The sequence below is a fragment of the Lepisosteus oculatus genome, chromosome 17 (genome assembly GCF_040954835.1).
Source record: "Lepisosteus oculatus isolate fLepOcu1 chromosome 17, fLepOcu1.hap2, whole genome shotgun sequence".
Classification (NCBI taxonomy): Eukaryota; Metazoa; Chordata; class Actinopteri; order Semionotiformes; family Lepisosteidae; genus Lepisosteus; species Lepisosteus oculatus.
The window spans coordinates 6001060-6022260 of record NC_090712.1 but is presented as its reverse complement, the minus strand read 5'-3'; positions in this window follow the sequence as shown (position 1 = coordinate 6022260).

The following is a 21201-nucleotide window of genomic DNA, read 5'->3' as shown; positions in this document are numbered from 1 at the left end:
TTAACCACTTTCTTTCATACTGTTGCTTTTCGGGGATTTAGACAACATCCTCACTTAGGGCAATGCAGCATATAGAGCCATATATGCAAGAAAATAAAAAAGTGAAGAGAACACTAAAATATGACATTTCCTAAATTTCTCTTCTGTCCTAGAACACAGCCATGCCATCAAACATCCTCTATGTTTTCTAATAATCCTAACCCTAACCCTAGCTAAGGGTTTGGGCAGTTAGGGTTAGGGGTCAGATTTTCATCAATGCAACCTAACACTCATTTAAGCTGAAAATAGAACTCAGGGTATCAAAATATTAGTTTGAGAAGACTTAGCAGCCTTGCCACAACAAACAAAATGTATCAGCAGTAGTACAATTTCATTTTTTGACAAGAATTGTGTTATTGGAAATTTTGTGTCGAATCGTACTCTCCAAGAGCATGGGATCAGCCATCAATAGCTTAGTAGTCTGGAAAACGCAATAAATTTTAGCTACAAGTGTTAAAATGGCAGTGCATTCAATGCCATATGAAACAGATTGAGTCGTTTAACCACTTTCTTTCATACTGTTGCTTTTTGGGGATTTAGACAACATCCTCACTTAGGGCAATGCAGCATATAGAGCCATATATGCAAGAAAATAAAAAAGTGAAGAGAACATTAAAATATGACATTTCCTAAATTTCTCTTCTGTCCTAGAACACAGCCATGCCATCAAACATCCTCTATGTTTTCTAATAATCCTAACCCTAACCCTAGCTAAGGGTTTGGGCAGTTAGGGTTAGGGGTCAGATTTTCATCAATGCAACCTAACACTCATTTAAGCTGAAAATAGAACTCAGGGTATCAAAATATTAGTCTGAGAAGACTTAGCAGCCTTGCCACAACAAACAAATTGTATCAGCAGTAGTACAATTTCATTTCTTGACGAGAATTGTGTTATTGGAAATTTTGTGTCGAATCGTACTCTCCAAGAGCATGGGATCAGCCCTCAATAGCTTAGGAGTCTGAAAAACCCGATACATTTTAGCTACAACGTTTAATATGGCAGTGCATTCAATGCCATATGCAACAGATTGAGTCGTTTAACCACTTTCTTTCATACTGTTGCTTTTCGGGGATTTAGACAACATCCTCACTTAGGGCAATGCAGCATATAGCGCCATATATGCAAGAAAATAAAAAACTGAAGAGAACATTAAAATATGACATTTCCTAAATTTCACTTCTGTCCTAGAACACAGCCATGCCATCAAACATCCTCTATGTTTTCTAATAATCCTAACCCTAAACCTAGCTCAGGGTGTGGGCAGTTAGGGTTAGGGGTCAGATTTTCATCAATGCAACCTAACACTTATTTAAGCTGAAAATAGAACTCAAGGCATCAAATATTAGTCTGAAAAGACTTAGCAGCCTTGCCACAACAAATAAAATGTATCAGCAGTAGAACAATTTCATTTTTTGACAAGAATTCTGTTATTGGAAATTTCGTGTCGAATCGTACTCTCCAAGAGCATGGGATCAGCCATCAATAGCTTAGGAGTCTGGAAAACCCAATACATTTTAGCTACAAGTGTTAAAATGGCAGTGCATTCAATGCCATATGCAACAGATTGAGTCGTTTAACCACTTTCTTTCATACTGTTGCTTTTTGGGGATTTAGACAACATCCTCACTTAGGGTAATGCAGCATATAGAGCCATATATGCAAGAAAATAAAAAAGTGAAGAGAACATTAAAATATGACATTTCCTAAATTTCACTTCTGTCCTAGAACACAGCCATGCCATCAAACATCCTCTATGTTTTCTAATAATCCTAACCCTAAACCTAGCTCAGGGTGTGGGCAGTTAGGGTTAGGGGTCAGATTTTCATCAATGCAACCTAACACTTATTTAAGCTGAAAATAGAACTCAGGGTATCAAAATATTAGTCTGAAAAGACTTAGCAGCCTTGCCACAACAAACAAAATGTATCAATGGTAGTACAATTTCATTTTTTGACAAGAATTGTGTTATTGGAAATTTCGTGTCGAATCGCACTCTCCAAGAGCATGGGATCAGCCATCAATAGCTTAGGAGTCTGGAAAACCCAATACATTTTAGCTACAACGTTTAATATGGCAGTGCATTCAATGCCATATGCAACAGATTGAGTCGTTTAACCACTTTCTTTCATACTGTTGCTTTTCAGGGATTTAGACAACATCCTCACTTAGGGCAATGCAGCATATAGAGCCATATATGCAAGAAAATAAAAAAGTGAAGAGAACATTAAAATATGACATTTCCTAAATTTCTCTTCTGTCCTAGAACACAGCCATGCCATCAAACATCCTCTATGTTTTCTAATAATCCTAACCCTAACCCTAGCTAAGGGTTTGGGCAGTTAGGGTTAGGGGTCAGATTTTCATCAATGCAACCTAACACTCATTTAAGCTGAAAATAGAACTCAGGGTATCAAAATATTAGTCTGAGAAGACTTAGCAGCCTTGCCACAACAAACAAATTGTATCAGCAGTAGTACAATTTCATTTTTTGAAAAGAATTCTGTTATTGGAAATTTCGTGTCGAATCGTACTCTCCAAGAGCATGGGATCAGCCCTCAATAGCTTAGGAGTCTGGAAAACCCGATACATTTTAGCTACAACGTTTAATATGGCAGTGCATTCAATGCCATATGCAACAGATTGAGTCGTTTAACCACTTTCTTTCATACTGTTGCTTTTTGGGGATTTAGACAACATCCTCACTTAGGGCAATGCAGCATATAGAGCCATATATGCAAGAAAATAAAAAAGTGAAGAGAACATTAAAATATGACATTTCCTAAATGTCACTTCTGTCCTAGAACACAGCCATGCCATCAAACATCCTCTATGTTTTCTAATAATCCTAACCCTAACCCTAGCTAAGGGTTTGGGCAGTTAGGGTTAGGGGTCAGATTTTCATCAATGCAACCTAACACTTATTTAAGCTGAAAATAGAACTCAGGGCATCAAAATATTAGTCTGAAAAGACTTAGCAGCCTTGCCACAACAAACAAAATGTATCAATGGTAGTACAATTTCATTTTTTGACAAGAATTGTGTTATTGGAAATTTCGTGTCGAATCGCACTCTCCAAGAGCATGGGATCAGCCCTCAATAGCTTAGTAGTCTGGAAAACGCAATAAATTTTAGCTACAACGTTTAATATGGCAGTGCATTCAATGCCATATGAAACAGATTGAGTCGTTTAACCACTTTCTTTCATACTGTTGCTTTTCAGGGATTTAGACAACATCCTCACTTAGGGCAATGCAGCATATAGAGCCATATATGCAAGAAAATAAAAAGTTGAAGAGAACATTAAAATATGACATTTCCTAAATTTCACTTCTGTCCTAGAACACAGCCATGCCATCAAATATCCTCTATATTTTCTAATAATCCTAACCCTAACCCTAGCTCAGGGTGTGGGCAGTTAGGGTTAGGTGTCAGATTTTCATCAATGCAACCTAACACTTATTTAAGCTGAAAATAGAACTCAGGGCATCAAAATATTAGTCTGAAAAGACTTAGCAGCCTTGCCACAACAAACAAAATGTATCAGCAGTAGTACAATTTCATTTTTTGTCAAGAATTGTGTTATTGGAAATTTCGTGTCGAATCGCACTCTCCATGAGCATGGGATCAGCCATCAATAGCTTAGGAGTCTGGAAAACCCAATACATTTTAGCTACAACGTTTAATATGGCAGTGCATTCAATGCCATATGCAACAGATTGAGTCGTTTAACCACTTTCTTTCATACTGTTGCTTTTCAGGGATTTAGACAACATCCTCACTTAGGGCAATGCAGCATATAGAGCCATATATGCAAGAAAATAAAAAAGTGAAGAGAACATTAAAATATGACATTTCCTAAATTTCTCTTCTGTCCTAGAACACAGCCATGCCATCAAACATCCTCTATGTTTTCTAATAATCCTAACCCTAACCCTAGGTAAGGGTTTGGGCAGTTAGGGTTAGGGGTCAGATTTTCATCAATGCAACCTAACACTCATTTAAGCTGAAAATAGAACTCAGGGTATCAAAATATTAGTCTGAGAAGACTTAGCAGCCTTGCCACAACAAACAAATTGTATCAGCAGTAGTACAATTTCATTTTTTGAAAAGAATTCTGTTATTGGAAATTTCGTGTCGAATCGTACTCTCCAAGAGCATGGGATCAGCCCTAAATAGCTTAGGAGTCTGGAAAACCCAATACATTTTAGCTACAACTGTTAAAATGGCAGTGCATTCAATGCCATATGCAACAGATTGAGTCGTTTAACCACTTTCTTTCATACTGTTGCTTTTTGGGGATTTAGACAACATCCTCACTTAGGGCAATGCAGCATATAGAGCCATATATGCAAGAAAATAAAAAAGTGAACAGAACATTAAAATATGACATTTCCTAAATTTCACTTCTGTCCTAGAACACAGCCATGCCATCAAACATCCTCTATGTTTTCTAATAATCCTAACCCTAACCCTAGCTAAGGGTTTGGGCAGTTAGGGTTAGGGGTCAGATTTTCATCAATGCAACCTAACACTCATTTAAGCTGAAAATAGAACTCAGGGTATCAAAATATTAGTCTGAAAAGACTTAGCAGCCTTGCCACAACAAACAAATTGTATCAATGGTAGTACAATTTCATTTTTTGACGAGAATTGTGTTATTGGAAATTTCGTGTCGAATCGCACTCTCCATGAGCATGGGATCAGCCATCAATAGCTTAGGAGTCTGGAAAACCCAATAAATTTTAGCTACAAGTGTTAAAATGGCAGTGCATTCAATGCCATATGAAACAGAATGAGTCGTTTAACCACTTTCTTTCATACTGTTGCTATTTGGGGATTTAGACAACATCCTCACTTAGGGTAATGCAGCATATAGAGCCATATATGCAAGAAAATAAAAAAGTGAAGAGAACATTAAAATATGACATTTCCTAAATTTCACTTCTGTCCTAGAACACAGCCATGCCATCAAACATCCTCTATATTTTCTAATAATCCTAACCCTAAACCTAGCTCAGGGTGTGGGCAGTTAGGGTTAGGGGTCAGATTTTCATCAATGCAACCTAACACTTATTTAAGCTGAAAATAGAACTCAAGGCATCAAATATTAGTCTGAAAAGACTTAGCAGTCTTGCCACAACAAACAAAATGTATCAACAGTAGAACAATTTCATTTTTTGAAAAGAATTCTGTTATTGGAAATTTTGTGTCGAATCGTACTCTCCAAGAGCATGGGATCAGCCATCAATAGCTTAGTAGTCTGGAAAACGCAATAAATTTTAGCTACAAGTGTTAAAATGGCAGTGCATTCAATGCCATATGAAACAGATTGAGTCGTTTAACCACTTTCTTTCATACTGTTGCTTTTTGGGGATTTAGACAACATCCTCACTTAGGGCAATGCAGCATATAGAGCCATATATGCAAGAAAATAAAAAGTTGAAGAGAACATTAAAATATGACATTTCCTAAATTTCACTTCTGTCCTAGAACACAGCCATGCCATCAAACATCCTCTATGTTTTCTAATAATCCTAACCCTAAACCTAGCTCAGGGTGTGGGCAGTTAGGGTTAGGGGTCAGATTTTCATCAATGCAACCTAACACTTATTTAAGCTGAAAATAGAACTCAAGGCATCAAATATTAGTCTGAAAAGACTTAGCAGCCTTGCCACAACAAACAAAATGTATCAGCAGTAGAACAATTTCATTTTTTGACAAGAATTCTGTTATTGGAAATTTCGTGTCGAATCGTACTCTCCAAGAGCATGGGATCAGCCCTCAATAGCTTAAGAGTCTGGAAAACCCAATACATTTTAGCTACAACTGTTAAAATGGCAGTGCATTCAATGCCATATGCAACAGATTGAGTCGTTTAACCACTTTCTTTCATACTGTTGCTTTTTGGGGATTTAGACAACATCCTCACTTAGGGCAATGCAGCATATAGAGCCATATATGCAAGAAAATAAAAAAGTGAAGAGAACATTAAAATATGACATTTCCTAAATTTCTCTTCTGTCCTAGAACACAGCCATGCCATCAAACATCCTCTATGTTTTCTAATAATCCTAACCCTAACCCTAGCTAAGGGTTTGGGCAGTTAGGGTTAGGGGTCAGATTTTCATCAATGCAACCTAACACTCATTTAAGCTGAAAATAGAACTCAGGGTATCAAAATATTAGTCTGAGAAGACTTAGCAGCCTTGCCACAACAAACAAATTGTATCAGCAGTAGTACAATTTCATTTTTTGAAAAGAATTCTGTTATTGGAAATTTTGTGTCGAATCGTACTCTCCAAGAGCATGGGATCAGCCCTCAATAGCTTAGGAGTCTGGAAAACCCGATACATTTTAGCTACAACGTTTAATATGGCAGTGCATTCAATGCCATATGCAACAGATTGAGTCGTTTAACCACTTTCTTTCATACTGTTGCTTTTCGGGGATTTAGACAACATCCTCACTTAGGGCAATGCAGCATATAGAGCCATATATGCAAGAAAATAAAAAAGTGAAGAGAACACTAAAATATGACATTTCCTAAATTTCTCTTCTGTCCTAGAACACAGCCATGCCATCAAACATCCTCTATGTTTTCTAATAATCCTAACCCTAACCCTAGCTAAGGGTTTGGGCAGTTAGGGTTAGGGGTCAGATTTTCATCAATGCAACCTAACACTCATTTAAGCTGAAAATAGAACTCAGGGTATCAAAATATTAGTTTGAGAAGACTTAGCAGCCTTGCCACAACAAACAAAATGTATCAGCAGTAGTACAATTTCATTTTTTGACAAGAATTGTGTTATTGGAAATTTTGTGTCGAATCGTACTCTCCAAGAGCATGGGATCAGCCATCAATAGCTTAGTAGTCTGGAAAACGCAATAAATTTTAGCTACAAGTGTTAAAATGGCAGTGCATTCAATGCCATATGAAACAGATTGAGTCGTTTAACCACTTTCTTTCATACTGTTGCTTTTTGGGGATTTAGACAACATCCTCACTTAGGGCAATGCAGCATATAGAGCCATATATGCAAGAAAATAAAAAAGTGAAGAGAACATTAAAATATGACATTTCCTAAATTTCTCTTCTGTCCTAGAACACAGCCATGCCATCAAACATCCTCTATGTTTTCTAATAATCCTAACCCTAACCCTAGCTAAGGGTTTGGGCAGTTAGGGTTAGGGGTCAGATTTTCATCAATGCAACCTAACACTCATTTAAGCTGAAAATAGAACTCAGGGTATCAAAATATTAGTCTGAGAAGACTTAGCAGCCTTGCCACAACAAACAAATTGTATCAGCAGTAGTACAATTTCATTTCTTGACGAGAATTGTGTTATTGGAAATTTTGTGTCGAATCGTACTCTCCAAGAGCATGGGATCAGCCCTCAATAGCTTAGGAGTCTGGAAAACCCGATACATTTTAGCTACAACGTTTAATATGGCAGTGCATTCAATGCCATATGCAACAGATTGAGTCGCTTAACCACTTTCTTTCATACTGTTGCTTTTCGGGGATTTAGACAACATCCTCACTTAGGGCAATGCAGCATATAGAGCCATATATGCAAGAAAATAAAAAACTGAAGAGAACATTAAAATATGACATTTCCTAAATTTCACTTCTGTCCTAGAACACAGCCATGCCATCAAACATCCTCTATGTTTTCTAATAATCCTAACCCTAAACCTAGCTCAGGGTGTGGGCAGTTAGGGTTAGGGGTCAGATTTTCATCAATGCAACCTAACACTTATTTAAGCTGAAAATAGAACTCAAGGCATCAAATATTAGTCTGAAAAGACTTAGCAGCCTTGCCACAACAAATAAAATGTATCAGCAGTAGAACAATTTCATTTTTTGACAAGAATTCTGTTATTGGAAATTTCGTGTCGAATCGTACTCTCCAAGAGCATGGGATCAGCCATCAATAGCTTAGGAGTCTGGAAAACCCAATACATTTTAGCTACAACTGTTAAAATGGCAGTGCATTCAATGCCATATGCAACAGATTGAGTCGTTTAACCACTTTCTTTCATACTGTTGCTTTTTGGGGATTTAGACAACATCCTCACTTAGGGTAATGCAGCATATAGAGCCATATATGCAAGAAAATAAAAAAGTGAAGAGAACATTAAAATATGACATTTCCTAAATTTCACTTCTGTCCTAGAACACAGCCATGCCATCAAACATCCTCTATGTTTTCTAATAATCCTAACCCTAAACCTAGCTCAGGGTGTGGGCAGTTAGGGTTAGGGGTCAGATTTTCATCAATGCAACCTAACACTTATTTAAGCTGAAAATAGAACTCAGGGTATCAAAATATTAGTCTGAAAAGACTTAGCAGCCTTGCCACAACAAACAAAATGTATCAATGGTAGTACAATTTCATTTTTTGACAAGAATTGTGTTATTGGAAATTTCGTGTCGAATCGCACTCTCCAAGAGCATGGGATCAGCCATCAATAGCTTAGGAGTCTGGAAAACCCAATACATTTTAGCTACAACGTTTAATATGGCAGTGCATTCAATGCCATATGCAACAGATTGAGTCGTTTAACCACTTTCTTTCATACTGTTGCTTTTTGGGGATTTAGACAACATCCTCACTTAGGGCAATGCAGCATATAGAGCCATATATGCAAGAAAATAAAAAAGTGAAGAGAACATTAAAATATGACATTTCCTAAATGTCACTTCTGTCCTAGAACACAGCCATGCCATCAAACATCCTCTATGTTTTCTAATAATCCTAACCCTAACCCTAGCTAAGGGTTTGGGCAGTTAGGGTTAGGGGTCAGATTTTCATCAATGCAACCTAACACTTATTTAAGCTGAAAATAGAACTCAGGGCATCAAAATATTAGTCTGAAAAGACTTAGCAGCCTTGCCACAACAAACAAAATGTATCAATGGTAGTACAATTTCATTTTTTGACAAGAATTGTGTTATTGGAAATTTCGTGTCGAATCGCACTCTCCATGAGCATGGGATCAGCCATCAATAGCTTAGGAGTCTGGAAAACCCAATACATTTTAGCTACAACGTTTAATATGGCAGTGCATTCAATGCCATATGCAACAGATTGAGTCGTTTAACCACTTTCTTTCATACTGTTGCTTTTCAGGGATTTAGACAACATCCTCACTTAGGGCAATGCAGCATATAGAGCCATATATGCAAGAAAATAAAAAAGTGAAGAGAACATTAAAATATGACATTTCCTAAATTTCTCTTCTGTCCTAGAACACAGCCATGCCATCAAACATCCTCTATGTTTTCTAATAATCCTAACCCTAACCCTAGCTAAGGGTTTGGGCAGTTAGGGTTAGGGGTCAGATTTTCATCAATGCAACCTAACACTTATTTAAGCTGAAAATAGAACTCAGGGCATCAAAATATTAGTCTGAAAAGACTTAGCAGCCTTGCCACAACAAACAAAATGTATCAGCAGTAGTACAATTTCATTTTTTGTCAAGAATTGTGTTATTGGAAATTTCGTGTCGATTCGCACTCTCCATGAGCATGGGATCAGCCATCAATAGCTTAGGAGTCTGGAAAACCCAATACATTTTAGCTACAACGTTTAATATGGCAGTGCATTCAATGCCATATGCAACAGATTGAGTCGTTTAACCACTTTCTTTCATACTGTTGCTTTTCAGGGATTTAGACAACATCCTCACTTAGGGCAATGCAGCATATAGAGCCATATATGCAAGAAAATAAAAAAGTGAAGAGAACATTAAAATATGACATTTCCTAAATTTCTCTTCTGTCCTAGAACACAGCCATGCCATCAAACATCCTCTATGTTTTCTAATAATCCTAACCCTAACCCTAGCTAAGGGTTTGGGCAGTTAGGGTTAGGGGTCAGATTTTCATCAATGCAACCTAACACTCATTTAAGCTGAAAATAGAACTCAGGGTATCAAAATATTAGTCTGAGAAGACTTAGCAGCCTTGCCACAACAAACAAATTGTATCAGCAGTAGTACAATTTCATTTTTTGAAAAGAATTCTGTTATTGGAAATTTCGTGTCGAATCGTACTCTCCAAGAGCATGGGATCAGCCCTCAATAGCTTAGGAGTCTGGAAAACCCGATACATTTTAGCTACAACTGTTAAAATGGCAGTGCATTCAATGCCATATGCAACAGATTGAGTCGTTTAACCACTTTCTTTCATACTGTTGCTTTTCGGGGATTTAGACAACATCCTCACTTAGGGCAATGCAGCATATAGAGCCATATATGCAAGAAAATAAAAAAGTGAAGAGAACATTAAAATATGACATTTCCTAAATTCCTCTTCTGTCCTAGAACACAGCCATGCCATCAAACATCCTCTATGTTTTCTAATAATCCTAACCCTAACCCTAGCTAAGGGTTTGGGCAGTTAGGGTTAGGGGTCAGATTTTCATCAATGCAACCTAACACTTATTTAAGCTGAAAATAGAACTCAGGGCATCAAAATATTAGTCTGAGAAGACTTAGCAGCCTTGCCACAACAAACAAAATGTATCAGCAGTAGTACAATTTCATTTTTTGACAAGAATTGTGTTATTGGAAATTTTGTGTCGAATCGTACTCTCCAAGAGCATGGGATCAGCCCTCAATAGCTTAGTAGTCTGGAAAACGCAATAAATTTTAGCTACAACGTTTAATATGGCAGTGCATTCAATGCCATATGAAACAGATTGAGTCGTTTAACCACTTTCTTTCATACTGTTGCTTTTCAGGGATTTAGACAACATCCTCACTTAGGGCAATGCAGCATATAGAGCCATATATGCAAGAAAATAAAAAAGTGAAGAGAACATTAAAATATGACATTTCCTAAATTTCACTTCTGTCCTAGAACACAGCCATGCCATCAAACATCCTCTATGTTTTCTAATAATCCTAACCCTAAACCTAGCTCAGGGTTTGAGCAGTTAGGGTTAGGGGTCAGATTTTCATCAATGCAACCTAACACTCATTTAAGCTGAAAATAGAACTCAGGGTATCAAAATATTAGTCTGAGAAGACTTAGCAGCCTTGCCACAACAAACAAATAGTATCAGCAGTAGTACAATTTCATTTTTTGAAAAGAATTCTGTTATTGGAAATTTCGTGTCGAATCGTACTCTCCAAGAGCATGGGATCAGCCCTTAATAGCTTAGGAGTCTGGAAAACCCAATAAATTTTAGCTACAACTGTTAAAATGGCAGTGCATTCAATGCCATATGCAACAGATTGAGTCGTTTAACCACTTTCTTTCATACTGTTGCTTTTTGGGGATTTAGACAACATCCTCGCTTAGGGCAATGCAGCATATAGAGCCATATATGCAAGAAAATAAAAAGTTGAAGAGAACATTAAAATATGACATTTCCTAAATTTCACTTCTGTCCTAGAACACAGCCATGCCATCAAATATCCTCTATATTTTCTAATAATCCTAACCCTAACCCTAGCTCAGGGTGTGGGCAGTTAGGGTTAGGTGTCAGATTTTCATCAATGCAACCTAACACTTATTTAAGCTGAAAATAGAACTCAGGGCATCAAAATATTAGTCTGAAAAGACTTAGCAGCCTTGCCACAACAAACAAAATGTATCAGCAGTAGTACAATTTCATTTTTTGTCAAGAATTGTGTTATTGGAAATTTCGTGTCGAATCGCACTCTCCATGAGCATGGGATCAGCCATCAATAGCTTAGGAGTCTGGAAAACCCAATACATTTTAGCTACAACGTTTAATATGGCAGTGCATTCAATGCCATATGCAACAGATTGAGTCGTTTAACCACTTTCTTTCATACTGTTGCTTTTCAGGGATTTAGACAACATCCTCACTTAGGGCAATGCAGCATATAGAGCCATATATGCAAGAAAATAAAAAAGTGAAGAGAACATTAAAATATGACATTTCCTAAATTTCTCTTCTGTCCTAGAACACAGCCATGCCATCAAACATCCTCTATGTTTTCTAATAATCCTAACCCTAACCCTAGCTAAGGGTTTGGGCAGTTAGGGTTAGGGGTCAGATTTTCATCAATGCAACCTAACACTCATTTAAGCTGAAAATAGAACTCAGGGTATCAAAATATTAGTCTGAGAAGACTTAGCAGCCTTGCCACAACAAACAAATTGTATCAGCAGTAGTACAATTTCATTTTTTGAAAAGAATTCTGTTATTGGAAATTTCGTGTCGAATCGTACTCTCCAAGAGCATGGGATCAGCCCTAAATAGCTTAGGAGTCTGGAAAACCCAATACATTTTAGCTACAACGTTTAATATGGCAGTGCATTCAATGCCATATGCAACAGATTGAGTCGTTTAACCACTTTCTTTCATACTGTTGCTTTTCAGGGATTTAGACAACATCCTCACTTAGGGCAATGCAGCATATAGAGCCATATATGCAAGAAAATAAAAAAGTGAAGAGAACATTAAAATATGACATTTCCTAAATTTCTCTTCTGTCCTAGAACACAGCCATGCCATCAAACATCCTCTATGTTTTTTAATAATCCTAACCCTAACCCTAGCTAAGGGTTTGGGCAGTTAGGGTTAGGGGTCAGATTTTCATCAATGCAACCTAACACTCATTTAAGCTGAAAATAGAACTCAGGGTATCAAAATATTAGTCTGAGAAGACTTAGCAGCCTTGCCACAACAAACAAAATGTATCAGCAGTAGAACAATTTCATTTTTTGACAAGAATTCTGTTATTGGAAATTTCGTGTCGAATCGTACTCTCCAAGAGCATGGGATCAGCCATCAATAGCTTAGGAGTCTGGAAAACCCAATAAATTTTAGCTACAAGTGTTAAAATGGCAGTGCATTCAATGCCATATGAAACAGATTGAGTCGTTTAACCACTTTCTTTCATACTGTTGCTTTTTGGGGATTTAGACAACATCCTCACTTAGGGCAATGCAGCATATAGAGCCATATATGCAAGAAAATAAAAAAGTGAAGAGAACATTAAAATATGACATTTCCTAAATGTCACTTCTGTCCTAGAACACAGCCATGCCATCAAACATCCTCTATGTTTTCTAATAATCCTAACCCTAACCCTAGCTAAGGGTTTGGGCAGTTAGGGTTAGGGGTCAGATTTTCATCAATGCAACCTAACACTTATTTAAGCTGAAAATAGAACTCAGGGCATCAAAATATTAGTCTGAAAAGACTTAGCAGCCTTGCCACAACAAACAAAATGTATCAATTGTAGTACAATTTCATTTTTTGACAAGAATTGTGTTATTGGAAATTTCGTGTCGAATCGCACTCTCCATGAGCATGGGATCAGCCATCAATAGCTTAGGAGTCTGGAAAACCCAATACATTTTAGCTACAACTGTTAAAATGGCAGTGCATTCAATGCCATATGCAACAGATTGAGTCGTTTAACCACTTTCTTTCATACTGTTGCTTTTTGGGGATTTAGACAACATCCTCACTTAGGGCAATGCAGCATATAGAGCCAGATATGCAAGAAAATAAAAAAGTGAACAGAACATTAAAATATGACATTTCCTAAATTTCACTTCTGTCCTAGAACACAGCCATGCCATCAAACATCCTCTATGTTTTCTAATAATCCTAACCCTAACCCTAGCTAAGGGTTTGGGCAGTTAGGGTTAGGGGTCAGATTTTCATCAATGCAACCTAACACTCATTTAAGCTGAAAATAGAACTCAGGGTATCAAAATATTAGTCTGAAAAGACTTAGCAGCCTTGCCACAACAAACAAATTGTATCAATGGTAGTACAATTTCATTTTTTGACGAGAATTGTGTTATTGGAAATTTCGTGTCGAATCGCACTCTCCATGAGCATGGGATCAGCCATCAATAGCTTAGGAGTCTGGAAAACCCAATACATTTTAGCTACAACGTTTAATATGGCAGTGCATTCAATGCCATATGCAACAGATTGAGTCGTTTAACCACTTTCTTTCATACTGTTGCTTTTTGGGGATTTAGACAACATCCTCACTTAGGGCAATGCAGCATATAGAGCCATATATGCAAGAAAATAAAAAAGTGAAGAGAACATTAAAATATGACATTTCCTAAATTTCTCTTCTGTCCTAGAACACAGCCATGCCATCAAACATCCTCTATGTTTTCTAATAATCCTAACCCTAACCCTAGCTAAGGGTTTGGGCAGTTAGGGTTAGGGGTCAGATTTTCATCAATGCAACCTAACACTTATTTAAGCTGAAAATAGAACTCAGGGCATCAAAATATTAGTCTGAAAAGACTTAGCAGCCTTGCCACAACAAACAAAATGTATCAATGGTAGTACAATTTCATTTTTTGACAAGAATTGTGTTATTGGAAATTTCGTGTCGAATTGCACTCTCCATGAGCATGGGATTAGCCATCAATAGCTTAGGAGTCTTGAAAACCCAATAGATTTTAGCTACAACGTTTAATATGGCAGTGCATTCAATGCCATATGCAACAGATTGAGTCGTTTAACCACTTTCTTTCATACTGTTGCTTTTCAGGGATTTAGACAACATCCTCCCTTAGGGCAATGCAGCATATAGAGCCATATATGCAAGAAAATAAAAAAGTGAAGAGAACATTAAAATATGACATTTCCTAAATTTCTCTTCTGTCCTAGAACACAGCCATGCCATCAAACATCCTCTATGTTTTCTAATAATCCTAACCCTAACCCTAGCTACGGGTTTGGGCAGTTAGGGTTAGGGGTCAGATTTTCATCAATGCAACCTAACACTCATTTAAGCTGAAAATAGAACTCAGGGTATCAAAATATTAGTCTGAGAAGACTTAGCAGCCTTGCCACAACAAACAAATTGTATCAGCAGTAGTACAATTTCATTTTTTGAAAAGAATTCTGTTATTGGAAATTTCGTGTCGAATCGTACTCTCCAAGAGCATGGGATCAGCCCTCAATAGCTTAGGAGTCTGGAAAACCCGATACATTTTAGCTACAACGTTTAATATGGCAGTGTATTCAATGCCATATGCAACAGATTGAGTCGTTTAACCACTTTCTTTCATACTGTTGCTTTTTGGGGATTTAGACAACATCCTCACTTAGGGCAATGCAGCATATAGAGCCATATATGCAAGAAAATAAAAAAGTGAAGAGAACATTAAAATATGACATTTCCTAAATGTCACTTCTGTCCTAGAACACAGCCATGCCATCAAACATCCTCTATGTTTTCTAATAATCCTAACCCTAACCCTAGCTAAGGGTTTGGGCAGTTAGGGTTAGGGGTCAGATTTTCATCAATGCAACCTAACACTTATTTAAGCTGAAAATAGAACTCAGGGCATCAAAATATTAGTCTGAAAAGACTTAGCAGCCTTGCCACAACAAACAAAATGTATCAATGGTAGTACAATTTCATTTTTTGACAAGAATTGTGTTATTGGAAATTTCGTGTCGAATCGCACTCTCCATGAGCATGGGATCAGCCATCAATAGCTTAGGAGTCTGGAAAACCCAATAAATTTTAGCTACAACTGTTAAAATGGCAGTGCATTCAATGCCATATGCAACAGATTGAGTCGTTTAACCACTTTCTTTCATACTGTTGCTTTTCAGGGATTTAGACAACATCCTCACTTAGGGCAATGCAGCATATAGAGCCATATATGCAAGAAAATAAAAAAGTGAAGAGAACATTAAAATATGACATTTCCTAAATTTCTCTTCTGTCCTAGAACACAGCCATGCCATCAAACATCCTCTATGTTTTCTAATAATCCTAACCCTAACCCTAGCTAAGGGTTTGGGCAGTTAGGGTTAGGGGTCAGATTTTCATCAATGCAACCTAACACTCATTTAAGCTGAAAATAGAACTCAGGGTATCAAAATATTAGTCTGAGAAGACTTAGCAGCCTTGCCACAACAAACAAATTGTATCAGCAGTAGTACAATTTCATTTTTTGAAAAGAATTCTGTTATTGGAAATTTTGTGTCGAATCGTACTCTCCAAGAGCATGGGATCAGCCCTCAATAGCTTAGGAGTCTGGAAAACCCGATACATTTTAGCTACAACGTTTAATATGGCAGTGCATTCAATGCCATATGCAACAGATTGAGTCGTTTAACCACTTTCTTTCATACTGTTGCTTTTCGGGGATTTAGACAACATCCTCACTTAGGGCAATGCAGCATATAGAGCCATATATGCAAGAAAATAAAAAAGTGAAGAGAACACTAAAATATGACATTTCCTAAATTTCTCTTCTGTCCTAGAACACAGCGATGCCATCAAACATCCTCTATGTTTTCTAATAATCCTAACCCTAACCCTAGCTAAGGGTTTGGGCAGTTAGGGTTAGGGGTCAGATTTTCATCAATGCGACCTAACACTCATTTAAGCTGAAAATAGAACTCAGGGTATCAAAATATTAGTTTGAGAAGACTTAGCAGCCTTGCCACAACAAACAAAATGTATCAGCAGTAGTACAATTTCATTTTTTGACAAGAATTGTGTTATTGGAAATTTTGTGTCGAATCGTACTCTCCAAGAGCATGGGATCAGCCATCAATAGCTTAGTAGTCTGGAAAACGCAATAAATTTTAGCTACAAGTGTTAAAATGGCAGTGCATTCAATGCCATATGAAACAGATTGAGTCGTTTAACCACTTTCTTTCATACTGTTGCTTTTTGGGGATTTAGACAACATCCTCACTTAGGGCAATGCAGCATATAGAGCCATATATGCAAGAAAATAAAAAAGTGAACAGAACATTAAAATATGACATTTCCTAAATGTCACTTCTGTCCTAGAACACAGCCATGCCATCAAACATCCTCTATGTTTTCTAATAATCCTAACCCTAACCCTAGCTAAGGGTTTGGGCAGTTAGGGTTAGGGGTCAGATTTTCATCAATGCAACCTAACACTTATTTAAGCTGAAAATAGAACTCAGGGCATCAAAATATTAGTCTGAAAAGACTTAGCAGCCATGCCACAACAAACAAAATGTATCAATGGTAGTACAATTTCATTTTTTGACAAGAATTGTGTTATTGGAAATTTCGTGTCGAATCGCACTCTCCATGAGCATGGGATCAGCCATCAATAGCTTAGGAGTCTGGAAAACCCAATAAATTTTAGCTACAACTGTTAAAATGGCTGTGCATTCAATGCCATATGCAACAGATTGAGTCGTTTAACCACTTTCTTTCATACTGTTGCTTTTTGGGGATTTAGACAACATCCTCGCTTAGGGCAATGCAGCATATAGAGCCATATATGCAAGAAAATAAAAAGTTGAAGAGAACATTAAAATATGACATTTCCTAAATTTCACTTCTGTCCTAGAACACAGCCATGCCATCAAACATCCTCTATGTTTTCTAATAATCCTAACCCTAAACCTAGCTCAGGGTGTGGGCAGTTAGGGTTAGGGGTCAGATTTTCATCAATGCAACCTAACACTTATTTAAGCTGAAAATAGAACTCAAGGCATCAAATATTAGTCTGAAAAGACTTAGCAGCCTTGCCACAACAAACAAAATGTATCAGCAGTAGAACAATTTCATTTTTTGACAAGAATTCTGTTATTGGAAATTTCGTGTCGAATCGTACTCTCCAAGAGCATGGGATCAGCCCTCAGTAGCTTAAGAGTCTGGAAAACCCAATACATTTTAGCTACAACTGTTAAAATGGCAGTGCATTCAATGCCATATGCAACAGATTGAGTCGTTTAACCGCTTTCTTTCATACTGTTGCTTTTTGGGGATTTAGACAACATCCTCACTTAAGGCAATGCAGCATATAGAGCCATATATGCAAGAAAATAAAAAAGTGAACAGAACATTAAAATATGACATTTCCTAAATTTCACTTCTGTCCTAGAACACATCCATGCCATCAAACATCCTCTATGTTTTCTAATAATCCTAACCCTAACCCTAGCTAAGGGTTTGGGCTGTTAGGGTTAGGGGTCAGATTTTCATCAATGCAACCTAACACTCATTTAAGCTGAAAATAGAACTCAGGGTATCAAAATATTAGTCTGAAAAGACTTAGCAGCCTTGCCACAACAAACAAATTGTATCAATGGTAGTACAATTTCCTTTTTTGACGAGAATTGTGTTATTGGAAATTTCGTGTCGAATCGCACTCTCCATGAGCATGGGATCAGCCATCAATAGCTTAGGAGTCTGGAAAACCCAATAAATTTTAGCTGCAAGTGTTAAAATGGCAGTGCATTCAATGCCATATGAAACAGATTGAGTCGTTTAACCACTTTCTTTCATACTGTTGCTTTTTGGGGATTTAGACAACATCCTCACTTAGGGTAATGCAGCATATAGAGCCATATATGCAAGAAAATAAAAAAGTGAAGAGAACATTAAAATATGACATTTCCTAAATTTCACTTCTGTCCTAGAACACAGCCATGCCATCAAACATCCTCTATGTTTTCTAATAATCCTAACCCTAAACCTAGCTCAGGGTGTGGGCAGTTTGGGTTAGGGGTCAGATTTTCATCAATGCAACCTAACACTTATTTAAGCTGAAAATAGAACTCAAGGCATCAAATATTAGTCTGAAAAGACTTAGCAGTCTTGCCACAACAAACAAAATGTATCAGCAGTAGAACAATTTCATTTTTTGACAAGAATTCTGTTATTGGAAATTTCGTGTCGAATCGTACTCTCCAAGAGCATGGGATCAGCCCTCAATAGCTTAAGAGTCTGGAAAACCCAATACATTTTAGCTACAACTGTTAAAATGGCAGTGCATTCAATGCCATATGCAACAGATTGAGTCGTTTAACCACTTTCTGTCATACTGTTGCTTTTTGGGGATTTAGACAACATCCTCACTTAGGGTAATGCAGCATATAGAGCCATATATGCAAGAAAATAAAAAAGTGAAGAGAACATTAAAATATGACATTTCCTAAATGTCACTTCTGTCCTAGAACACAGCCATGCCATCAAATATCCTCTATATTTTCTAATAATCCTAACCCTAACACTAGCTCAGGGTGTGGGCAGTTAGGGTAAGGTGTCAGATTTTCATCAATGCAACCTAACACTTATTTAAGCTGAAAATAGAACTCAGGGCATCAAAATATTAGTCTGAAAAGACTTAGCAGCCTTGCCACAACAAACAAAATGTATCAGCAGTAGTACAATTTCATTTTTTGAAAAGAATTCTGTTATTGGAAATTTCGTGTCGAATCGTACTCTCCAAGAGCATGGGATCAGCCCTCAATAGCTTAGGAGTCTGGAAAACCCGATACATTTTAGCTACAACGTTTAATATGGCAGTGCATTCAATGCCATATGCAACAGATTGAGTCGTTTAACCACTTTCTTTCATACTGTTGCTTTTTGGGGATTTAGACAACATCCTCACTTAGGGCAATGCAGCATATAGAGCCATATATGTAAGAAAATAAAAAAGTGAAGAGAACATTAAAATATGACATTTCCTAAATTTCTCTTCTGTCCTAGAACACAGCCATGCCATCAAACATCCTCTATGTTTTCTAATAATCCTAACCCTAACCCTAGCTAAGGGTTTGGGCAGTTAGGGTTAGGGGTCAGATTTTCATCAATGCAACCTAACACTCATTTAAGCTGAAAATAGAACTCAGGGTATCAAAATATTAGTCTGAGAAGACTTAGCAGCCTTGCCACAACAAACAAATTGTATCAGCAGTAGTACAATTTCATTTTTTGATAAGAATTCTGTTATTGGAAATTTCGTGTCGAATCGTACTCTCCAAGAGCATGGGATCAGCCCTCAATAGCTTAGGAGTCTGGAAAACCCGATACATTTTAGCTACAACGTTTAATATGGCAGTGCATTCAATGCCATATGCAACAGATTGAGTCGTTTAACCACTTTCTTTCATACTGTTGCTTTTTGGGGATTTAGACAACATCCTCACTTAGGGCAATGCAGCATATAGAGCCATATATGCAAGAAAATAAAAAAGTGAAGAGAACATTAAAATATGACATTTCCTAAATGTCACTTCTGTCCTAGAACACAGCCATGCCATCAAACATCCTCTATGTTTTCTAATAATCCTAACCCTAACCCTAGCTAAGGGTTTGGGCAGTTAGGGTTAGGGGTCAGATTTTCATCAATGCAACCTAACACTTATTTAAGCTGAAAATAGAACTCAGGGCATCAAAATATTAGTCTGAAAAGACTTAGCAGCCTTGCCACAACAAACAAAATGTATCAATGGTAGTACAATTTCATTTTTTGACAAGAATTGTGTTATTGGAAATTTCGTGTCGAATCGCACTCTCCATGAGCATGGGATCAGCCATCAATAGCTTAGGAGTCTGGAAAACCCAATAAATTTTAGCTACAACTGTTAAAATGGCAGTGCATTCAATGCCATATGCAACAGATTGAGTCGTTTAACCACTTTCTTTCATACTGTTGCTTTTCAGGGATTTAGACAACATCCTCACTTAGGGCAATGCAGCATATAGAGCCATATATGCAAGAAAATAAAAAAGTGAAGAGAACATTAAAATATGACATTTCCTAAATTTCTCTTCTGTCCTAGAACACAGCCATGCCATCAAACATCCTCTATGTTTTCTAATAATCCTAACCCTAACCCTAGCTAAGGGTTTGGGCAGTTAGGGTTAGGGGTCAGATTTTCATCAATGCAACCTAACACTCATTTAAGCTGAAAATAGAACTCAGGGTATCAAAATATTAGTCTGAGAAGACTTAGCAGCCTTGCCACAACAAACAAATTGTATCAGCAGTAGTACAATTTCATTTTTTGAAAAGAATTCTGTTATTGGAAATTTTGTGTCGAATCGTACTCTCCAAGAGCATGGGATCAGCCCTCAATAGCTTAGGAGTCTGGAAAACCCGATACATTTTAGCTACAACGTTTAATATGGCAGTGCATTCAATGCCATATGCAACAGATTGAGTCGTTTAACCACTTTCTTTCATACTGTTGCTTTTCGGGGATTTAGACAACATCCTCACTTAGGGCAATGCAGCATATAGAGCCATATATGCAAGAAAATAAAAAAGTGAAGAGAACACTAAAATATGACATTTCCTAAATTTCTCTTCTGTCCTAGAACACAGCCATGCCATCAAACATCCTCTATGTTTTCTAATAATCCTAACCCTAACCCTAGCTAAGGGTTTGGG